This window comes from Neophocaena asiaeorientalis, unplaced genomic scaffold, assembly GCF_003031525.2.
Source record: "Neophocaena asiaeorientalis asiaeorientalis breed wild unplaced genomic scaffold, Neophocaena_asiaeorientalis_V1.1 scaffold188, whole genome shotgun sequence".
NCBI classification, from domain to species: Eukaryota; Metazoa; Chordata; class Mammalia; order Artiodactyla; family Phocoenidae; genus Neophocaena; species Neophocaena asiaeorientalis.
The window spans coordinates 2411046-2434759 of record NW_020174156.1 but is presented as its reverse complement, the minus strand read 5'-3'; the positions used below and the strand labels follow the sequence as shown (position 1 = coordinate 2434759).

The 23714-nt window shown below is 39.7% G+C and overlaps 1 pseudogene; it reads left to right on the top strand.

Annotated features, from left to right (window-relative positions):
* The first annotated feature begins 17041 nt into the window (after window positions 1–17041).
* Window positions 17042–17814, top strand: LOC112406373 (acyl-protein thioesterase 2 pseudogene; annotated as a pseudogene).
* The last annotated feature ends 5900 nt before the right edge of the window (window positions 17815–23714 follow it).

The following is a 23714-nucleotide window of genomic DNA, read 5'->3' as shown; positions in this document are numbered from 1 at the left end:
ATGTGTCCCGAGGTCTGAAGTGGTGTCTTGTAGACAGCATATGTATGGGTCTTGTTTTTGTGTCCATTCAGCCAGTCTGTATCTTTTGGTTGGAGCATTTAGTCCATTTACGTTTAAGGTAATTATCAATATTTTGTTCCTATTACCATTTTCTTAATTGTTTTGGATTTGTTATTGTAGGTCTTTTCCTTCTCTCGTGTTTCCTGCCTAGAGAAGTTCCTTTAGCATTTGTTGTAAAGCTCGTTTGGTGGTGCTGAATTCTCTTAGCTTTAGCTTGTCCGTAAAGGTTTTAATTTCTCCATCGAATCTGAATGAGATCCTTGGTGGGTAGAATAATTTTGGTTGTAGGTTTTTCCCTTTCATTACTTTAAATATATACTGCCACTCCCTTCTGGCTTGCAGAGTTTTTGCTGAAAGATCAGCTGTTAACCTTATGGGGATTACCTTGTATATTTTTGTTGTTTTTCCCTTGCTGCTTTTAATATTTTTTCTTTGTATTTAATTTTTGAAAATTTGATTAATATGTGTCTTGGCATGTTTCTCCTTGGATTTGTCCTGTATGGGACTCTCTGTGCTTCCTGGACTTGATTAACTATTTCCTTTTCCATATTAGGGAAGTTTTCAACTATAATCTCTTCAAATATTTTCTCAGTCCCTTTCTTTTTCTTTTCTTCTTCTGGGACCCCTATAATTCGAATGTGGGTGTGTTTAATGTTGTCCCAGAGGTCTCTAAGACTTTCCTCAATTCTTTTCATTCTTTTTACTTTATTCTGCTCTGCAGTAGTTATTTCTGCTATATTATCTTCCAGGTCACTTATCCGTTCTTCTTCCTCAGTTATTCTGCTATTGATTCCTTGTAGAGAATTTTAAATTTCATATATTGTGTTGTTCATCATTGTTTGTTTGGTCTTTAGTTCTAGGTCCTTGTTAAATGTTTCTTGTATTTTCTCAATTTCCAAGATTTTGGATCATCTTTACTATCATTACTTTGAATACTTTTTCAGGTAGACTGCCTATTTCCTCTTCATTTATTTGGTCTGGTGGGTTTTTACTTTGCTCCTTCATTTGCTGTGTGTTTCTGTGTCTTCTCATTTTGCTTACTTACTGTGTTTGGGGTCTCCTTTTCGCAGGCTGAAGGTTCATAGTTCCCGTAGTTTTTGTTGTCTGCCCCAGTGGGTAATGTTGGTTCATTGGGTTGTGTAGGCTTCCTGGTGGAGGGGACTTGTGCCTGTGTTCTGGTGGATGAGGCTGGATCTTGTCTTTATGGTGGGCAGGACTGCATCTGGTGGGGTGTTTGGGGGGTTTGTGACCTTATTATGATTTTAGGCAGCCTCTCTGCTAATGGGTGGAGTTGTGTTCCTGTCTTGCTAGTTGTTTGGCATAGGGTGTCCAGCACCGTAGCTTGCTGGTCATTGAGTGGAGCTGGGTCTTAGCGTTGAGATGGAGATCTCCGGGAGAGCTTTTGCTGTTTGGTATTACCTGGAGCTGGGAGGTCTCTGGTGGACCAATGTCGTGAACTTGGCTCTCCCACTTCAGAGGCAGAGGCCTCATACCCAGCCAGAGCACCAAGACCCTGTCAGCCACACAGCTCAGAAGAAAAAAAAGAATGAAAGAAGAAAAAATTAAAATAAAAAATGATTATTAAAAATAAAAAATTAAAAGCTAATAAAAAAATTGACTGAAAAAGATAGAAAGAAAGAAGGAAGAGAGCAACCAAACCGAGAAACAAATCCACCAGCGATAACAAGCACTAAAATGTATACTAAAAAAAAAAAAAAGGACCAACAGAACCCTAGGACAAATGGTAAAAGCAAAAGTATACAGAGAAAATCACACAAAGAAGCATACACATACACACTCAGAAAAAGAAAAAGGAAAAAAAAAAAATATATATATATATATAAAGTCTCCCAACGTCCACCTCCTCAATTTGGGATGATTCGTTGTCTATTCATGTATCCCACAGATGCAGGGTACATCAAGTTGATTGTGGAGCTTTAATCCGCTGCTCCCGAGGCTGCTGGGAGAAATTTCCCTTTCTCTTCTTTGTTCGCACAGCTCCTGGGGTTCAGCTTCGGATTTGGACCCACCTCTTCGTGTAGGTGGTCTGAGGGCGTCTGTTCTTCGTTCAGACAGGACAGGGTTAAAGGAGCCGCTGATTCGGGGGCTCTGGCTCACTCAGGCCGGGGGGAGGGAGGGGTACAGATGCGGGGCGAGCCTGCGGTGGCAGAGGCCGGGGTGACATTGCACCAGCCTGAGGAGCGCCGTGTGTTCTCCTGGGGAAGTTGTCCCTGGATCCCGGGACCCTGGCAGTGGCGGGCTGCACAGGCTCCCCGGAAGGGGGGTGTGGATAGTGACCTGTGCTCGCACACAGGCTTCTTGGTGGCGGCAGCAGCAGTCTTAGCGTCTCATGCCCGTCGCTCGTGTCCGCCCTGGTAGCCACGGCTTGCCGCCCGTCTCTGGAGCTCCTTTAAGCAGCGCTCTTAATCCCTTCTCCTCAAGCACCAGGAAACAAAGAGGCAAGAAAAAGTATCTTGCCTCTTCGGCAGCGCCACACCTTTTCCCGGACTCTGTCCTCGCTAGGTGTGGCGCACTAACCACCTTCAGGCTGTGTTCACGCGGCCAACCCCAGTCCTCTCCCTGGGATCCTACCTCCGGAGCCTCAGCTCCCAGCACCCCCCCTCCCCCGAGATATCTCACAATCTCTCTCTCTTTCTCTGTGTGTGTGTGTATGTATATGTATAGTCAGCCCTTGGTATTCATAGGGGATTGGTTCCAAGAGCCTCTCAGATACCAAAACTCATAGATGCTCAAGTCCCTTATATAAAATGGCATCGTATTTTCACATAACCTACAAACATCCTTCCCATATAAATCATCTCTAGATTACTTTTAATACCTAATACAATGTAAATGAGATGTAGATAGTTGTAAATACAACGTAAATGCTACGTAACTAATTGCTGGCTCTTGGCAAATTCAAATTTTGCTTTTTGAAACTTCCTGGAATTGTTTTTCTGAATATTTTAGACTGCAGTTGGTTGGATTTGCAGATGTGGAGCCTGTGGATGTGGAGGTCAGACTGTTATATATATGAACACACATACAGACTTTCTGCATATGCTTATGCTGACTCTTCACCAGTTTCTCAGAAACAAATTGACTCAAATAAAATATGGATTAAGATACTTAAATTGGCAGAGGGAAAAGGACTTGAAACTTGGTGGAACTAGCTAAGTGGGGGAAACAAAATCTATCAAAACTCTCTGGCCTCTGAGAAAAATCTTTGGATGAATTTTAAAGGAGAGAATAGTATTCAATCATTTCTTTTCCACTATTAAAAGTCAAGAAAGCCTTTTGTTACAAGGCCTTCTTCCTTATTCTCTAGAACTAAAAGTAGGAAAACAGTTATCTATCTTTGATTAAAAACCAAGACAATTTATTCAATAACTTTCTTCTTTTCTGCACTGCTTTAATTTTCTTGAAGAAATCAATCCACTTGGGAAATTCTAGTTTCAATCTATAAAAGATCTTTTGGAGACTTAGGCCAGCTAGATTTAAAGAAAGGCCAAATGCATGCATAATTATAATTTTTCGTTTTATTGATCAAAGTATCTAGAGATAAAAGCTTGAATTGATATTTGTTAAGTTAATTTCAATAATAATAAAAATCTAAGCCTTCTCTGAAACATATGGTTATCTGTACAATTTTGTAACTTTTCTTTTTCCAGATAGAAAGAAAGGATATAATAATTTAACAATGCAATTCATCTCTTCTGAAGTTTAAGCCTGCTATCTATCAGCAGGATAAACTCTACATAGAATACCAGTTATGTTAGACTACCAGCAGCATCTGGCAAAAAAGACTGTAGAAATCATCAGGCACAATTCATAGGAATAATCATGTTATTATTGTTATAATAATAATTATATTATTATTATCTAGGAGAACTGAGCCTCTGTATGGCGAGGTTTGAAAACCAAACATATTGTAAAAAACTGTAAATTTTGGTCAGAGGGAATCACCATGAAGCTGAGGGTGTGCATGCTTCAGCTTTTCTCTCTTGATCTGGACCCTTTCAAGGTGCTGTACTTGATTTTGTACTAGTAATTTTGTGTTCTTTACCCAGGCCCTCCTGGGATCCCCTAAACTGTCCAAACTTCAGGTTCCTAAAGACTGAGTCTACCTCAGGTAAATACATTGTTTGCATTCAGGGCATTATTAAATAGTTTTAAACTATCTTAGCAATTTGGAAAAATTCAGGCCAGTAAAAAAAATTTGTCACAATCGTATCTAGTAATTATCATATGTTTTGTGGCCTCTCCTTAATCACAGCAGGTAGAGTAATTGGCATCCACATTATTAAACTGAAAAAGATACCATCAGTTTTAGTATTAATCAGGCTTGACAACATTTTGTGTATCCAATGTGAGATGTAAATTACTATCAGTCATTTTTACACAAGAATGGCACTGGTGCTGGATTCTGGTATTATTCTTACCTCTACATATTTATCTAAATCCTTTAATCTTTAACTTGAGAGGTAACAGGTGTATTTTAGTGTATTTTTTGTCACAAATAATTCTTCCCCTTAAAAATGTATCTTACTCGGCAAAACGCTGGTTATGCTTAGAAAAATAAATTGTTTTGCATCTTCCTAATGTAACATAGAGATTGAAACTTTAAAAGTACAATTTAAAAAAGCAAATAGGGGCTTCCCTGGTGGCGCAGTGGTTGAGAATCCGCCTGCCAATGCAGGGGACATGGGTTCGTGCCCTGGTCCGGGAAGATCCCACATGCCGCGGAGTGGCTAGGCCTGTGAGCCATGGCCGCTGAGCCTGTGCGTCCGGAGCCTGTGCACCGCAACGGGAGAGGCCACGACAGTGAGAGGCCCGCATACCGCAAAAAAATAAAAAATAAAAAAGCAAATAAAGGAATTAAGACCACACCACTTATTACCCCAAATGGGTCTGCTAAATGACGAGTCAATAAACAGCTCCAAACCAACCCCCAAAAATAAATAAATAAAAGAACAATAAAAAACCAAAAGCTATATCAGGTAATTGGCCTGCCTCTAAATGCTACAAACTAAGTTTCAACTTTGGGAATAAAAGGTCTTCAGATGCTATCACCTAAAATGAATGGATCAGATGACTACTTTTACAAACAATACAGGTTTGGCACACTACTGAAAAGTAATCACTATTACATTGGACTTACCAAGACTGCATCTAACATTTGAGTATCAGTTGTGGCTTAAATTCAAATTATTATATTAGGAATCTTGGTAGATAGACAGGTGAGTATAAAATTAAGGGCTTACAATTTCAGGCAAAGAAGTTTGAGATTCTTGGATTTGGGCATGGACACTTAATTACACACTTATGTATTATAATGAAAGAGTAGAGACTTGTGAATAAATAGTGAATCACCTAACATTAAGGTCAGTGGGAACTTTTGCTCACAAAAGAACAGATGAAATAGGACTACTGAAATTGGCTTGAATTTCTTAGGCATTTTCTCTGAGCCTTTACGCAAGTCCAGTTAAGAGTAACTATAGATGATTTAATTACTTTTCGTAACACTTTTACCTGTACTTTTTCTGTAGCGTTTATTAATAGTTTGTTAGGTATTTATTATGTATAAGTGCTTTCTCTCCCACTACATTTTAAGATCTTCCAGATAGGGCTTGAGTCTGAATGCTCTATTTTGTCCTTCATTGCCCCTTTAATTGTTGGTGTTCAATGGATTGCTGTTAAATAAATTGACCTTCTGTTCAGTTTAGTGGGAGTAAAATTCAAGAGACCTGCATTTGTGTGGAGAGAGTATGGAGCTGAATTCTTTCAGCAGGTAAGACAGTCATTGATGAGCGAGATAGGTACTTTAGGAATGAATGTTAAAATTTCCTGGTCGCTAAATGATATTTAAGACCAAAGCATAGGAAGCGTAAAGGCTTAAAAAAAAGAAAGTGCACGTATCTATCTGTTAAATGATACAAAGTAAACAGAGAAAAAGCATTCATTTACCTTTATTGGTTCATTCATTCATTCATTTAATGCAAATTTGTGAAGCATCTGCTATGTGCAGACGCTCTGATGGGCATCAGGATCAGCCCATTGAATGACAGGTGCTCAGGGCTCATAAGGAGACCACAACACAGTGGTCAGATTTACACCTAACACAGTCAGTTAAAAAAAAAAAAAAAACACTAAGTGATTCCATCTAGGTGTTTGCTTACATTATTATAAAAATAAATTGAAACATAGTTTAAGAGATTTCTAACTGAATTGACTAACTTGTGCAGATTGTTAGTCTCTGTGCTGATATAGACAAAATTGCTCCCCCAAGGTTGAGGGTGACCAAATTGTAATGAAGATGATACTGGGCCACTTGGCTTCTTGTCTGTAGTTCCCAGAAATAATCGTGAAAATAGAAGGACACTTAGAATGTCACTCTAATACTTTTAATGCAGTTAGGCTTGGTATTATAGGCATAAGCCAATCAAAAAACAATCAATTAGTATGGCCTAAGGTAAATTAAAATAAAACTGATCAAGCTAATTTCATGGTTCTATGTACGCTTGTCATAAATGCCTCTTCTTACAACTGAGTGGTTTGCATCTTGAGAATTTTAGTCCATTCTCAGCCAGCTTTTGACATTCTGAAAGAAGAAATAAGAAGGAAATCGGGTTATATAATTTTTAATTAAAAATTTAATTAATATTTAATTAACAGCTCTTAACTTACCAATATATTTCCTATTAATAGTCTCAGTCTTAGAGTATCAGTAAGTTGGAATTTAGGGATCTTTGAAATCCTTGAAGAGCCTCTAGTTGTGTGGTTTCCATGCTACAGGCTGTGGATCTCAGGGGAATCTCAGGGTTGTGGTGTGAAGTCTGTAATTCCATATGGACACCAATCGTTTTCTTTAGCTGAAGTAAAATATCTCATATGTACTCTTTCTCACTAGTTTTCAAACCAATTTAAATGCTATTTTGAATAGTATCAAATGGAGTTATTTTAAAGTGTTCCTGAAACCATAATAGCGATTTGACGATACTTTCTTCTACTTTGATAGAATGTGAAATCTATTAGCAATCATGTGGAGAAGGTGGCGTGTAGAAGTTTTAGAATTTGAAAGGTCCCCACTGAAGAAACGAGTTGGAAACTTTAGTGCCTAGCACATAGTAGGCACTCAATAAATGTGTTTTGTATGTTGGAGTAAATACCTACACTATAGATCTAGCCAAACCTTTTCATTTTAGGGACGTAGGTAAATGCCTTTTTCAAGGTCCCAGTGAAAGGTAGTGGCAGGTCCTATATAGAAGAACCTGTATTATCCTACGTCTGTCTCATATAAATGTAATTGAGTATCATTCTGAAAGGATCTTTATGCTCAGTTAAGCCTATTGAAACTTAGACCGTGCTGAGACTTAGGGATAAGGTTTGGCCTTCCCTGGAGGTCATTCCCAGAGACAATAACCAGAAAATAAATATCTGGAAAACTCATAGCAAGGTCTCTAGTATAGAGTTTATCAATGTGTGACTCAAAGAACTTGCATTAAAATCTCCTGGGATACCTGTTAAAATACAATTATCTGGGTACCACCCTAGTTCTATAGAATCAAATTTTGTGTAGATTCTCATGTTCACTCATCTCTCTAGTGACACTTATGGTCACTGCAGTTTGAGCACTGCTGTGCTGTTGCATGAAAGGGAAGGATTAAACTCACTCCCTCAGGTTCGACTTTAAGGCATCTGATGACTATACCTTCTCGCTGATCAGTGAAAGATGGGGTCTTTCTATATCTTCACCATTTTACTGGGAAGAGAGGGATTTAGACAAGATGCCTCTTTTCTTGAGGCCATACAAGGATACAGATGGCCTGAGACCGTATTGAGTCAGCTATGCCTTACAAGTCAGGTGATCTAAAGCCAACATTCTCCACATTGGGTTTCCTTTTGTTATTCCGTGACCTCCCATGAGTCTTATTTAAGTGTGTCGGACTGCCTCGGCAGTGCAAAAGGAGCACGGTATGAGCCCTGTGAAGGGGCTCTTCATCCTGCCCGAGGATAACCACAGTGGAAATTAATGAGTCCCCAAGGGAAAAGGAGATCTTGGGGACAGCAGACCCATGTAGTTCAGATATCCCTCCAATAATTTTCCTTCCCTGTACTAACCATGAAGGGTCTGTATATATTAATTTTTTTTTAAGAATAGCATTTCTTTTAAGAGGCAAGCCTAGGACAAAATATTCCCTGGTGTTGAGTCCTTGGGACTCATAGGGTGTTAGCTGCCCCTGGGAAACCACTATCTTTTATTAAATGATGTGAGAAAAGTTGCTTTTCGTGTGTTCATATGTGTAAACATCTTACCACAAGAAATGGGAGGTAGTGTTTTTGGTGAGTTATTGTTTTTTTTCAGGGATCAATGAGAAATTGAGTTCACATGAAACATAATAGGAAGCAGGAGTCTCAAAATGGAATCAAATACACCTAGTGGTTTGCATTAAACTGACTGAAATTGCTTTGAAAGAAACAACTCCTAATTGCCATTCTTCGTCAAATTATTCATTTTTATAAACAAAAGCTTTTAGACTATGCGCTAATGAGATCCAAATCAACCTAACTGGGAGCACAGGAAGCTATTAAAGTTCAGTAGGGAAAAAATGCAAGGAAATTACTGATAGTATAAAAGTTTTCTCTGACTTAAGGAGAAGTGCTTTCAAATAATCATAAGGCCTCCCAAGATAATGATCACCATCTTGCACAAATATAGCTGCTATGAAATTAGCTTTCAAACCATTTAGATTCATCATTGTCCTTTTATTCACATCCTCAAAGCACTGGTCTGACAAAACACCAGAAATCATATTCTTTCCTTCTTTAATGTTTATATTGTATAAGCTAAGATTATGATAAAAATTGTAGTGGATACATCAGTACCTTTGTACCATTTGCTATTATTATTTTATGCAGTCAGTAAAGATCAGAATGTGAACAATATCACCGAATTCCTTTTGCATGGCGTGGAGTGAGTCCAGGATAACACAAATGAAAACATCCAGTTTTAGTCTCACAGTCGCCTTACTGCTGCTTCTCCATTAACCCTTCTCCCTAATCATAAATCGTAAACATGCTTTAAAACTTAGCTTAAATGTAGCTTTTTACTCAAATATTTTTCTGCTTTTATCACGTCACATCTGTCTTCTATAAACATTTTATACTTGTCTCCTTATACTTATTGGAATTCATGTAATATTGTATACCTTATCAGAACTTATTTTCCAGGTCCCTTCTGGTAAATACCATGCCCTAACCGCCCCTGTACCCCATGTGCTACTTAGCATATACTGCTCAACAAATGGTGAACAAATGAATAGTGACCTTGAGAATGAATCAAGCTTGAGTTCCACTCTGCTTACAAGCTTGTGTGTCAAGTTGCATAAGACACGTCTGGTGATCTGGTGGGATAGACCTGGAAGAGGCCCATTTACATGAAGCTCAAGGAGCCTCTTGGAAGATAACTCATCGTAAGGGAGGAAAGAATCTGGCATGAGGAGCTTGCTAAGCAAAAGACCTTAGTGACTGGAGGAGGGTGCTGATTGTGAGGAGAGTATGAGTTTCGACATCAGTCCTGTGTTGCCTCTCACAGGACTCAAGTGTGACTCTCATTTGAATAAATGTAAAAGAGCTCTTTCCCTGGAAACTCTCCAAGCCCTGGGGCATCAGCATTACTGCTCAGATACCCTGTAAAGTGTTGAAGATCACAGTAGGGAGACGCCTTGTTCTTCCTCACTGCATAATAGAGCAGAGATATGCAAAGTGTGGTCTGGGGACTGGAGCCAGTCTATAAATTGGTCCATGATGACATAAGGAGCTTGAATCAGAACCTAAATCAACCATGTCAGTGAGCACACTGTTTACTTCAGCTGACATTTTTCTTTTTATGATAGCAAGACATTCTTGATAAAGGAAGAAGAGTGTTCATTTACAATCTGGCAGGACCTCCTTACTCTTGGTAACAGAGAGATTGTGGACTGGCTATTTTGAGAAATGCGGTAATAGAAAACCATGTTGCTTTGGCATCTCCTGGGTCCCAGAGCACCACTGATGGTGGCAGAAGATACTAGTACTAGTAGCTGTACTAACAAGGGGATTCACATTGGAGGAAAGGGCATGGTGGTTCCCAGAAAGAACTATGGGACCCAGTGGAGCAGCAGAGGCATCAAGTGAGTTTGGACTGGTTTGTGAGCACGTGTTGAATATCTCCTGGGGACTCTCTAATGCATGTGAGGAGTAATTTGTAGCAATATAAAGTTATATGGAGGAGACAGGAGCAAGAATCAGTGGAATGTGTGTTAGCACTTTGGCTTCTTGCAGTCATTTGTGACAGAGCTTCTAAGATTGACCTCTTATCCAAATTTGGGCACCTCATTTTATCCTGGCAGTGTAGCTCCAAGAAATGACCAGAGGATGCACTTGCAGAAATTGAGAAAATCTTTTAGAATAGTGTGATGACAAAAACTATGGGTGAAGAGAGGAGCAGTAAGTAAGAGTAGCTAATAGAACAAATGAATGGAAGGGGAGCAAATTGAGAAAGAAAAAATATTAGAAGAATTAGAAACCAATGAGATGGATATTATATCTATCCATCTATCTATGTATCTATATTCTGAAGTCTATACATTTTTTTGAAGGAGGCAAGCCCACATTTTCTGTATGTATATATGTTTGCTATTTTCATATTCATGCAATTATTTAAAAAATAATCAATTAAAAATAAAAAATGACAATAATCCATGAATGTTATAAATGAAATAAGATTTTTATAAACTCACACAGTACATCAAAATCAGTTGCCAATACTGGAAAATTATCTTTTTAAATTGATGAAGAACACACACACAAACACACACACACACACACACACACACACACACACACATCTGTCTCTAGATTCAAGATGACTTTCATAAGTGTAACTGAATTCCTCAAATCTCCAGCTATTCAAGTACCAAAAGATAAGAAAATTCTTGGGATGAAATTCTTCATCATCAGTGTCACCCCCATCAACAAAGGGCATTCAGAGAGTGACTATAAAAATAACTGTTTATATGCATTGTCTGTCCTCTAGAAGTGCCTGCAACATAACATGAAAGTGGAAATGTGAGTGAAATCTTGTGCATTTACATGAGAAACTGAATTAAATCTATAATTATTAGCCATTAGTTTTTGGTGTGTATTTTTGCATCTCAAGAGTATTTGGCAGATGGTAAGTATTTACTAATATTTAATAAATGTAATTAAATGACCAAAAAATTAAATTTGGACAGTTGAGTTTGAATGGACAAAAGGAATTAAGAATTCTGAGGCAGGTCAGCTGCAGAAAGTCCCCATTTTTCCTCTTGGATCACCCCGTTTGACTCTAATTGTACCTTTGTTTGCTGAGACCTAATATACCTGCAGATAATCATGGTTGTTTCCCTAGCCTATTCAGTTAGAGCTTAGCATTTTTATTGTATCTGAATAAGAATACTTATTCCTGTTTTTGTTTTTGTTTTTTGCGGTACGCGGGCCTCTCACTGTTGTGGCCTCTCCCGTTGCGGGGCACAGGCTCCAGACGCCCAGGCTCAGCGGCTATGGCTCACGGACCCGGCCACTCCGCGGCATGTGGGATCTGCCCAGACCGGGACACGAACCTGTGTCCCCTCCATCGGCAGGTGGACTCTCAACCACTGCGTCACCAGGGAAGCCCCTTGTTTTGTTTTTTTAGTGACCCTAGAGATAGTCAAATACTGGAAACCCAAGAATTGAACCTTGGTGGGACCTCAGAGACCCATTTAGTTTAATCATTTCATTTTACAGAGGAAGAAACTGAGGTCCAAAGTGGCAAACTGAATCACTCCGAATCATGCTATTGATTTTTTTCCCCCACTTAGACTCCTCATTTCTCTAAAGAGTTGCTGGTAAAAGATAATCTAGTGTTCCAGGCACTTTGCTGAAAATCCATGTACAAAGTGATTGTCTATGCAACATTCAAAATGGTCAGCTCCAATAAAATTGCCACGTTCATTTATTTAGTTCCAAATCTACTTGTCATTTAGTGTATTCCAAAAGAACTGTCAACAGACTCAGTATAGTTTTATAGTTTGGCAGTTTGTCAATTGACTCGTTCCAGCCTCTTTTTACAACTTGAATTTGCAAATGTTTTCTGACTGACTCACCATTGGGCCCTAGGAGTCTTTTTGCAAACTCTTTACCATCTGGGAAACAACTACTGCCTCACAAACATCCTTCACTGTTTGATTTCCATGCCGATATTGGTTCCAGGGCCAAGGCACATTCAGACCCAAGACTGAATCCATCCTCCTTTTCTGTCAGGATGTCTGTAACTCATCTTACTTTTATATCTCCTCTCAATAGAGCCTAAAGTACCTGACTTCAGGGTGGGTTTATGAGTGAAGCACTGAGAGCAATTAACATTTGAATGAGAGCTACCTGTGGATTCCCCTATTTTAACAGCTGTTAAATGGAATTACTTGTCTGCTTCAAACTCCAGGCTGGTGGGTTGTGTGTAACCATGTGGGAATTACAATGCAATTACTCATGCAAGTGGGGATTAAATGAACTGGATAGCATAAATCAAACTGCAATTTTGCAATCCAGGCAGTAATCCCAATGACTTCTGAGGAAACGCCCATGGTAATGGATCCGTATACAACATGTCAGGAGTATTCCAGGATATTTCAGTATTTATTTGTCCTAGCTCTACTTGCCAAACCAAGAATTGACTGAGATCATCTGGATAATCTAAACCCAAAAGAGCAGAAGCAATTTTTTTCTTTTGAGCTAATACTAATTCCTGTATTTCACATTTGTCGTTCAATTAAATGCTGTCTCAGATGGGTTACCTCATGTCGATGACTTTAGCCAAACCAGCCGTTTGGCCAGACATGCAAGATTTTGTGCAAGATTTCGTGTTATTCTTTATGGCTCTTGTGCAGAACAGACACTTATACTGGGTTGTAAATGGCCAGAGTGAAGAACAAATTAATACGTTAGAGAGACTGTGCTGACTAAACCAAAAATAAAAACTTTGGCGGTTACTCACGGGATGTAAGCAACTTAGAAACCTGATTACCTGTATCTCAAAGTGAAAATTTTTACTTATAAAATCCTGCCTATATTAATCCAAACCACACAGACATTGTCAAAACATACATTTGACCAGCGATATGTATGTGCCCACAAAACATTTGAATTGTCTAGAGGTAACGATGCTCAAATAAGTCAAATACTGAAACCGAAATAATAATCTTTAGGATCTTATTTTGCCCCTTTACTAAAAAGTGTTTCAATGTATTCTACCTTTTAATCCTGTAACAACCCACAGAACGCTGCTAGTAATAAACCCTTGTTTACTTGCAAGGCTGAAGCAGAGAAGGTGTGTGACTTGTGGAAGGCCACAGAGCTAGCAGGTTGGTAGAGCCCATATTTACATTGGTAATCTAACTGTCCAAACTTAGTTCTCAATTTTTCTACCCTACATTGCAGTTACATTTTCTCTCTGTGTTTTTTCTTTTCTTGCAGACAAAACATTTGTGAAGCTGACAACTGGAAGGGAAATGTAGATGTACATATATACACCTCAGTAATTGCTTAGTGGTTGCATTCTGTGGCTTCATGTCAGTGGCCTATTGTAATTGTGGCAAGAGTCATGAAAAGCCTGTCTTCATCTGAGCTCTCTCTTATCCCACTGGGCTCACCCTTCTCCTTTTGGGTCTTTTGTTCTGCCTTGGTTTATATCTCTGCTGATTCCTTTAATTGCTGTGTTTGGGCTATGGAGGTTGTTATTTTCAAGAGTTCAATAACAGAATTAATACCCTTGGGGAACAATTTTTTCTTTTTTCTTTTTTTCCCTAAAAATATCAAACAGGCCTATCCCCATCTGTACCACTCATATGTGAATGGCACAAGTTCTATTTAGCAAGATATATATTATGCAAATCATCCAGTGTTACATTTGCCATTAATAGTTTTATTTACTTTTTTGTTTTCGAGTTAAAAAAAAATCAAGTAACTATTCATCATTATCTAGGCATTGAAAAATACTAATGCCTTCTTATTACAGTTACCGACATATAAATTACAGATGAAAGAAATGTAGTTTTTATATTTTATTAGTACTGAAACTTATTTTTGTTTTATTCTGGCATAAAAAATCCATAAATAAAGCATAACTAGCAACTTCTTTGATTTAATTAAAGCTACAGTTTTGTACACAAAACTAATCCATAGCAGAGCCACATAGCTAGATTGTAACAAACATCCAATTGTGGAGTTAATGCAGTGATATTAATGGATTGTTTTACCCACACTATTATTACTTAGAAAATTTCACTCCTGTCACATGTAACCTTCAGTTTAACTAACACTAAATGAATAATGAAAATGAAAGACATTTCTTTATTTAAAATGCAAAATACCTATTAATAAATAAAAACATAAGGTTAGATGTAAAACAATAAAACATTAAAGTTAAATTATTAGCAATATGCTGCTGTATATTAATTTCCACAGCAACTTACTAGAAGCTGAATAATGTACCCTAGGAATAACATCACAGGCTTCCTTTGGGCAAAGCCTGAAAACTTTTTCCTACTGGATGTCTGCCAGTGGCGTTAGCTGTCAGAAGAAGGCAAAAGAAATTGATGAGACCGAATTCTGCACTTCATTATATTTGACAAGCGAAGGAAAAAAAAACCTACCTCTCTTTAACCCTTTGATCAGATCATCAAGTTTCTGTAATAATTCTTAGAACATGTAGACTGACTCAAATTAATTTTTAAATAAGAACATAAGGTAGCTGTAGAGCAATTTAGAGCTTCTAAAGTGCTTACCAGTGAATTAATTTATCCATTCTCAAAATAGCCATTTGAGAAAGGAAGGGCATGTGTTACCTGCTTCTTTTTACAGAATGGGAAATAGAGGCTTAGAGATGTTCACTGATGTTCCCAGAGTGGCATGGTTGGGAAGTGACTGAGGTTGAGTTTGATTGGTTAATCAGCATTTAGAGAGTTTAGTTATTGTCTTGAGATGAAAATTCTAGGCAAATACCTTTGTAAAGTGAAAAGAGTTATGTTTGGAAAAGGAAGGGAAAGAAGTGATCCGGGCCTATGTGGAGAGAGCCACAGTTACTTAAAAATTTAAAAATCCTTGTTGATGGGAAGCTTCGTGGTGGAGCAGTGTCAATATTGGTTCTGCTGCTCCTAAAGCTCTGTTGTAAGGGGAGGGGGTGGAAGAATCTGAACGCTCATCACCACTCCCAGAGGAAGAGATGGGGGGACCTGCTCTGGGCGTGGGCTAATTCTTCTAGGGGTGCTGACTACCCAGGTTCCTACCCTTGATCTCATATAAGGGACAAAATCAGTTGTTTGATGCCTGTTTTGTATAAAAACATAGGTAGCGAATGACTGTTCTCCTCTCATTAAATTACACTGCTGAGGTAGATTGAGTCGCTGCACTTAATTTTCCATGGCTTTTCTATATTATAATGCATCCATGTTCTTTTCCACGTGACTTTGCGGTTCTACCCTACTAAAGAGGGTAGAATATGTTTTCCTGCCTGATCAACGCTGAGCTTGGCCATGTGACTTGTGAAGGCCAGTGGGAGGTTGGTGAAGTGAAAGTGGTCAGTTTGGGGCCAAGGCTTTGAGAAGCATGATGTGTTTCTTCTCATTCTCCTGTGGTCTTGTCCAGTTGCCATGAGCAAAACTAATGGTTAGATACTGGTCCAAGGAGAATGAGAGACACAGGGAGTTGACTTGCACCTAATCTGCTGTCTGGAGCTCAGCCTACGCAATCAGAGCCAATTTATGAAGCCCCAGAAAAATAAATGTTCAGTGTAGGCCACTGAGTTTGCAGTGGTTAGTTTTGTAGTATTAGTGCAGTAATAGTTAGCCATGGTAAACACCAGCCATCTAGTATCCCAAGCCAGAAACCTGGGCATCATAACAGTTGAGTTTTGTTTTTAAGGAAAACGAGGTTATGGTTTTGAAAAAATACATGATTATTGTAAAGAATTTATACAATAAAGAGAAGAACATAAATGAAAGTAAAAAATATTTTTAAAAAGAAAAAGGAAGAAAAATGTGTAAGATGCCAACCTCCGGCCCCCCAAGAAATAACCATTTTCTACATTAGGTGAATATCATGTCAGACGTTCATTTTTTTTCCCATAAACATTTTATTTTAGAATAGTTTTAGATCCACAGAAAAAAAAATTGCAAAGACAGTACAGAGAGTTCCTGTATGCTCCTCACCGAGTTTCCTCTGTTGCTAATATCTTATGTTACCATGGTACATTGGTCAAAACTAAGGAGCCAACATTAGTATATTACTAAAAACTACACTCTACAATTTATCCAGAATTTACTACTTTCTTCCTAATGTCCTTTGTCAGCAGAAGAGTCCCATCCTGGATATCACATTACACTTAGTTATCATGTGTCCTTAGCCTCCTCTGCTCTGTGACAGTTTCTCAGACTTTCCTTTGTTTTTTTGACCTTAGCAGTTCTGAGGTTTATTGATCAGATATTTTGTAGAATATTCTTCAATTGGGATTGCCTGACCTTTTTCTCAAAATGAATGGATTTTGTCTCTCCTATATCATTACTACACTGTGGTGATTTCTGGAGCTTTGTAGCAATTTTGAAACCAGGAAGCTCTTGTTTCATGAATCAAATTTCTCTTATGATATTAATGGCAGGTTTTGAACATTTTCTTCTTTGTAAAATCTGGCTCCTCTAGGTTTTGTTTGTTTTCCTGCTATTTTTCTTTCACAAAAGAAGCTTTCTTCAGCTGTCTGTTAATCCTTGGTTGTTTGCTCAGCTTTGAAGGTGAAGATAAAAAATCTGTTCAGTTCAGGCAGGGCGGCAGAGTGGGAAGAGTGTGTGTCTGGGCGGAAGAAAGAGGAGGATCTCTGGAGAGGTCTTGAAACCCCAGAAGTGGAGGCCCCAGCCGTGGAGCCCTGCAGTGTATGTGTGGTAACAGCATGTCTGTGCCCCTGTTTGGATGCTGCCACTGTGTCTGGAGCTGAGCAAGAAACAGCTGCCGTTATTTTTTTACATGGCCTTGGAGACACAGGGCACAGCTGCGCTGACGCCCTCTCCACCCTCCGGCTCCCTTACGTCAAGTACACCTGTCCCCATGCGCCTCGGACCCCTGCGACACTCAACATGAAGATGGCGATGCCCTCCTGGTTTGACCTGATGGGGCTGAGTCCAGATGCCCCAGAGGACGAGGCTGGCATTAAGAAGGCAGCAGAGAGCATCAAGGCCTTGATTGAGTATGAGATGAAGAATGGGATCCCTGCCAATCGGATCGTCCTGGGAGGCTTTTCACAGGGTGGAGCCCTGTCCCTCTTCACAGCCCTCACCTGCCCCCGCCCTCTGGCTGGCACTGTGGCCTCGTGCTGTTGGCTGCCTCTGCCCCTACCGGGCCTTCCCCCAGGCAGCCAACGGCAGTGCCAAGGACCTGACCACCCTTCAGTGTCATGGGGACCTGGAACCCAGGGTTCCCGTACGGTTTGGGACCCTGACAGCCGAGGAGCTCGGGTCCGTTGTCACAGCCTCCAGGGTCCAGTTCAAGACTTACCCCGGTGTCATGCATAGCTCCTGTCCTCAAGAGATGGCAGCTGCGAAGGAGTTTCTTGAGAAGCTGCTGCCTCCTGGCTACCTGCAGTTGCTGGCCCCCAGCTCGGTCCACCAGCTCGTGGGGGACTCGCCACGCGCCGCAGCATCTTGGACCTGAGCCGGTCAAGCTCCTTTCTCACCCTCCTAGACCCATCCTTTTCCCACAGGCCTCTGGGGCAGGCAGGCCAAGGCTGGGCTAGGCCTTCCTTCCTGGCTTCAGCCGCCTGGCAGTTTGCCGCAGGGGATGGGCTGCTTTCTTATCCATTTCCCTGGAGGGGGGGCCCCCCTGGCAGCAGTATTGGAGGGGCTGTAGGCAGCGGGAGAAAGGGGCCCAGCCGCTGACCCACTCCCTCAGGACCGCACTGCCTAGCCCCGCTTTGGGCCCCCTCCTGTGACCTCAGGCTTTGGCCCCTGGGGCCCTCCCACCTCCCATCCTCTCCCGCCAACTGATTCTGCCCAGATGATAGTGTCTGTCCTGCCTCCGCTCCAGCTGCTTCTCAATCATGACCGTGGCCGTGGCCCGGGCCCGCTTCCGGCTGTGGGCTCCCTGCGCCTGCGCAGGAGTGTGGGTGGCGGGGCGGAGTCCTTCGAGGGGGCCTCCCCTCAGCCGTTCTGACTTGGGGGCTGGACCCTGCCTCCGCTTTACGCTCTGGCCCCGCGGGCCTGGATCCTGAAGGGATACCCTGAGGCTCGAGGTCTACCCCCAGCTGCCTCACCCCACGTTGTCCCCACTCTAGAGCCAGGGGCAGGTGGGGAGGAGTTGTGTCTCCTGTCTCCCTGTAGTTTTGGGTGTTACTCTTGTTGTGTCTGGATTCTGATAAAATTAAAGAAATTGCTTCAAAAAAAAATCTGTTCAGAAACGCTAAATATGTAGCTGAGATTTGTAGGCTCTCAGCTTCATTGTAGGGTGATGTTTCATCTGGGTGGGTGTTGGAGGTGGGTTAGGGAGTACTTTAGAAAATCATGGACATTATTCAAAAATGTCTCCTTTTCATATTGATGAATCTGCTTCTGATCTAAGTGAAGAAGCAGAGAAGGTGTGGGGGAAGATGATGCCATGCTGTCAGGACAAGTTTGAGATCTCAGATTATAGAAAAAAATGTATTCCTATTTGAACAATCACTAGGATTATTCAGACAGTAGGGGTAATTAAAATTTTTTTCTTTCTTTTGCCTCAAGTGTTCAAATAATTTACTTATTTTGGTTCCCAGTCTTCCTGGAACATGTGTTCTTTTACTCTCTGACATCACACTAACCTATGTTTAAATTCTGGCTCTGCCACTTCCTTTATGACCTGGGACAAGGTATTTATCTCTCTCTCTCTGCCTCAGTTTTGACATCTGAAAATGGGGATAATAATAGAATTTACGTTGTACTGAGTTAGTATATTTAAAGTACCAAGAACAATGCCTGAGGGGGCTGGTTCTACATAACTTTTTTTTTTTTTTTTTTGGTCTCTTCTTCTCTTCCCTTCTTCCTTTTCCTTCCTTCCTTTCTGGGAAACTTTCTTGGGTTACATTTTAAACTGTCTTTTCTGTATCATTTGTGGAGTTTTCTATTTAGAGCTACCAGCAGTACCCATGTTGGAGAACCTTTGTTCTTCAGGTTTATTAATTTAGTTTTGATTCCTTTAAACCTATCTTTCACATCTGTGTTTGCAATGTTTACACCATGCCCTGTCTCAGTTAATTGACTTTTCCTTGCTGTTTCAAATTTATTTATTTGTTTTCCTGTAAAGAAGTAGTTTTATTTCTGAAGGACTACAATCTCCCTGTGCATGTTATTCTGTTGTTTTAACATCTTTACATTGAGTGGAGCTCTGATGTAACACTCTTATCAAGTTGCTCTATGGCTCAATCGTCCCTTCAGGGAATCTGTTGTGTTCTGAGGGTTATATTTTCTAGGCTGAAAACATTTTTTTGAATTCCGTATTTTTGCTCATCTGCTTTCATCTGTTTGCAAGTGTGCCGTGCCATGTTTTGCATCCTGTGTGGCTCTTTCCAGGTCTTTCCTTTTCTGTGTTCCAGTGTAGAGAGCTTCCTGACTAACCATCTCGCTGTGTATAAAATGTGTGCCCAACGCCACATAACCAAAAAGCTGTAGTTAGAGTGCTGGGTATTCCATTTTGTATTCCATGCATGTCTGAGGGCGTGATGGTGGGCGTAGGGCCTTGGGGGACTGCAGAGCTGTACTTAGTTAAAACATCCAGTATCTGTGATTATGCCTGAGATTTGTTAAATGCCCTCTTTAAGGCTCTGTGGTACTTTGTTGAGGGGTATGTTCTGTGGAGGGACCTTAGCGTTCATATCATTCTTCCATTCAGGAAACTTCACTTCTGTAAAACAGTCAGGAGTTGTTTTATGTTTCAGATTACTCAACTGGTTGGCCTCCTTCCAGAGTTGGGACTAAATAGTGAGAATAACCATTATTTATTTTATCTTTCTGATTGATATGTATCAGCATTTGGGGGCAGGATAGGAGCCTTTGTGTATTTGCTTTTTGTTCTACTCCAGGAATTTTGGTTTTTCTCTTTGGCTGCTGCCCTTTGAGTTGTAGGGCATTGGGCTGTTTTCCTTCCCATGTTTGTCTGCTAATTTATTTTATGTATATGCATTTGTATATTTCCACATATATTTATATATACATGTACACAATACATAATGATACTATATATACATATAATGAGAGAGAGGTGAAGAATATGAATGAGTTTTTGATGATCTGCTTCCATTTGTTAGGTATTTGGAAATGGAGATTCTGTGAGGTAATTTGACCCAACCATTTAAATCAGAAGCCCTTATGAGCACTATTTTTGATTCACCTTTTTCTCTCAGCACTCGTATCAAAGCAACTAACATTTTTAAAAAACTTACTTTTACCTCTTAAATATGTCCTAAACCCATCCACTTTTCTCCAACTTCACTGTCATTATCTTAGTTTCGCTCTCGTCTCTCTCCCAAATTAGCAAAACAGGCTTTTAACACTGCACTGCTTCAGTATGGCTTCTGCCCAGCCCATTCCCCACAAATACCTCTCTCCAATCCATTCCCCACAATAGATGATTTCTATAAAACAAAAATCTGCATATGCATTTCTCCTGTTTAAAGTTCTCAGTGGCTCTTGTTTTGCCCTCAGGAGACACACCAGATTTCTTGATATGGTTTATAATGTCTTGCATACCCTTTCTCCTGTTCATGTCACCAGTTTTATCAATTACAAATTCCCAGCACCACCACCACCACTACCAATATCCCATGGCTCTTGCTCATGCCATTACCTTCCCCTGCCTGGACTCCTCATGCCAACATCCTTGTTCCTTTGATTAGCTAACTCCTTCTCAGCCTTCAGGACTCACTTCTCCCAGGAAGCCTTTATGATCAACCAAATATGGACCAGAAAACTTCCGTGTGCTCCCACAGCATCCCGTGTGCTTTCCAATAAAAGCAGAAATTACATAGTATGTATCTCTTAACACTGTCTGATTTGGCCATATGCATGGCTTTCGTATTATTAGTGTGTTAGTGAGATGCCTCAGGGAAACATTTTTAAGGTTTAAATTTTATTCTCTTTGTTTATTTGCATTTTTAAAATCAGATTCCCTGAACATATATTGCTTTTTAAGGAGGAAGAAAAATATTGAAATTGTTTTAAAGGTGTTCCACAGAGTTTAATGACACATAATCTAGTCTAAGAATGTCAAATCACGATGATGAAAGAGGGCTTTTCCATCAAGACAAGACAGCTACAAATAGTGTCCATCAAAAGATGGCTAAACAGAATTATAGGTGGGTTGTATTGAAGTGAGAAACTGAATAATTAGGGTCATGTTTAGGGATATGTTTATGTTAGTAGACAGAAATAGAAAAATTGAATTTATAGCCTAGGAAAGTACAAAGGACGGTAGGGTCCTCAAATTCAATTCCTTTATGTCAGATGAATTCTTATTGTTATGTTATCAAGTGAATAGAGACCAGGGATGTTGCTGAACATCTGGCAATACACATGACAGCCCTGTGACAAAGACTTATAGCCAGGCCAAAATGTCAATAGTGCTGAATTTGACAGATCTTCCTGTTAAACTAAGGCATTAAGATTCTTGAGAAGGACAAAAGAAATACTTCTTAGTGGAACAGTACAGGCTTTCTAAAAATTGTTTGTGGTTTGTTTCTTTATTATTGTTTTACATTGCTTTCTGCTTTGGTTGAGCTAAATCGAGCTTCTGAAACTTAAAATAACGCAAGGCTTTATGTTTTCATATTGCTACTTTTGTATCACCATAGTAGCATTTGATTTTTTGCCAACCCTATAAGTCTTATCAAAATGCTTTCTCACATTTCAATATAGAAACACTAAATTTGGCTGTAATGATTATATTTTGAGAATGGGCTTTGAAACAAAGGGTAAGTTGAAGGGACCATTAAAGTTATGCTTGTTGTAGATGTGTGCCACAAATTGGGGTCTTCATTTATGAACAGCCAAAACTAGTTTTTAGATTCCTATACCCATTCCATTTTTCATTATTTTTGGCATGAAAAAGTTTATAAGGGAAATTGGAGAATGTTTTAGAGGCAGTCACGATGGCAAGAAGCCCAGGATTTGTGGTGGTTAATTTATGATGGCAGAGGTCACCAAAAGATGACAATCATGCATGGTGACCCCTTTGGCTGGGACAAGAGTCGCTTTCATCTGCAGTCACTCTCTGGGGGTAGGATAGGGAATTCCGCATAAAATCATACAAATTATTTAAAATTTGTTTGTCCTTTTAAAAAATATCTTTATTGGAGTATAATTGCTTTACAATGTTGTGTTGTTTCTGCTGTACAACAAAGTGAATCAGCTATGTGTATACATATAATCCCCATATCCCCACCCTCTTGAGCCTCCCTCCCACTCTCCCTATCCCACCCCTCTAGGTCGTCACAAAGCATCGAGCTGATCTCCCTGTGCTATGCAGCAGCTTCCCACTAGCCATCCCTTTTGTTTCTGCTTTTCATATGAAAAAATCTTAGGATTTGTCACATTTGGGGCCAGCATGTATATCCTTATATTTTCTTTATCAGGTCATCTTGGCCAGAGAAATATTTCTTTCTAAGGATTTTAGTTAAAATCATATAAATTTTAATTGCAAATCAGTAATATATAAAAAAAAACTTTTCTGAATAATATGTAGTTTTTTAACTGATTAGGAATTTTAAGTATGTCAAAAATATTGCACTAATAGGCTTGCTGCTGAATGTTTGTGTTCCCCCCAAATTTGTATGTTGACATCCTAACCTCCAATGTGATGGTATCAGGAGGTGGGGCCTTCCAGAGGTAACTAGGTCGTGAGAGTGGAGCCCTCACAAATGGGATTAGTGCCCTTATAGAAAGACATGAGAGAGCTTGCTTCTTCTCTCTCTCTCTGCTCTATGTCATGTGAGGACTCATCAAGAAGATGACCATCTGCGAACCAGGAAGTGGACTCTTACTGGAAAGCAAATCTGCTGGCACCTTGAGCCTGGACTTTCCAGCTTCCAGAACTGGGAGAAATAAATTTCTGTTATTTAAGCCACCCAACCTATGGTATTCTATTATAGCAGCCCAAAAAGCTGAAGAAATGATTATAGAAGATAGCAAAACAAAATTAAAACTTTTATTAAATGCTAAGGAATAAGTTACGCATTCTGACTGAAGGCAGAAGGTTAAATATCTACTAGGAACATCAGCTTTCATGCATGGGACAAAAGAATTTGGGACAAAATCGTCAAAAGACAGTCTAAGCTCATTTTTGAAAAATCCAAATCTGGGAGTTGTATAAAAAAAGAGCTGGGTAATTTTTTGCTTTACCTGTAAAAAGGATTTAGTGTAGAGAAAGCAGTATTTTCTCACTGACAAATAGTAATGGATGGGTAGTGTGTGTGTTAAAATATACATATAATTATTAAATAATTACATGAGTATCTGTTAAAGGTACAGTCCAACTTATCAAGATTAGTTAACGTGTGTGTCAGGAAGGTGGGAATTTCCCCCTTCCCTTCT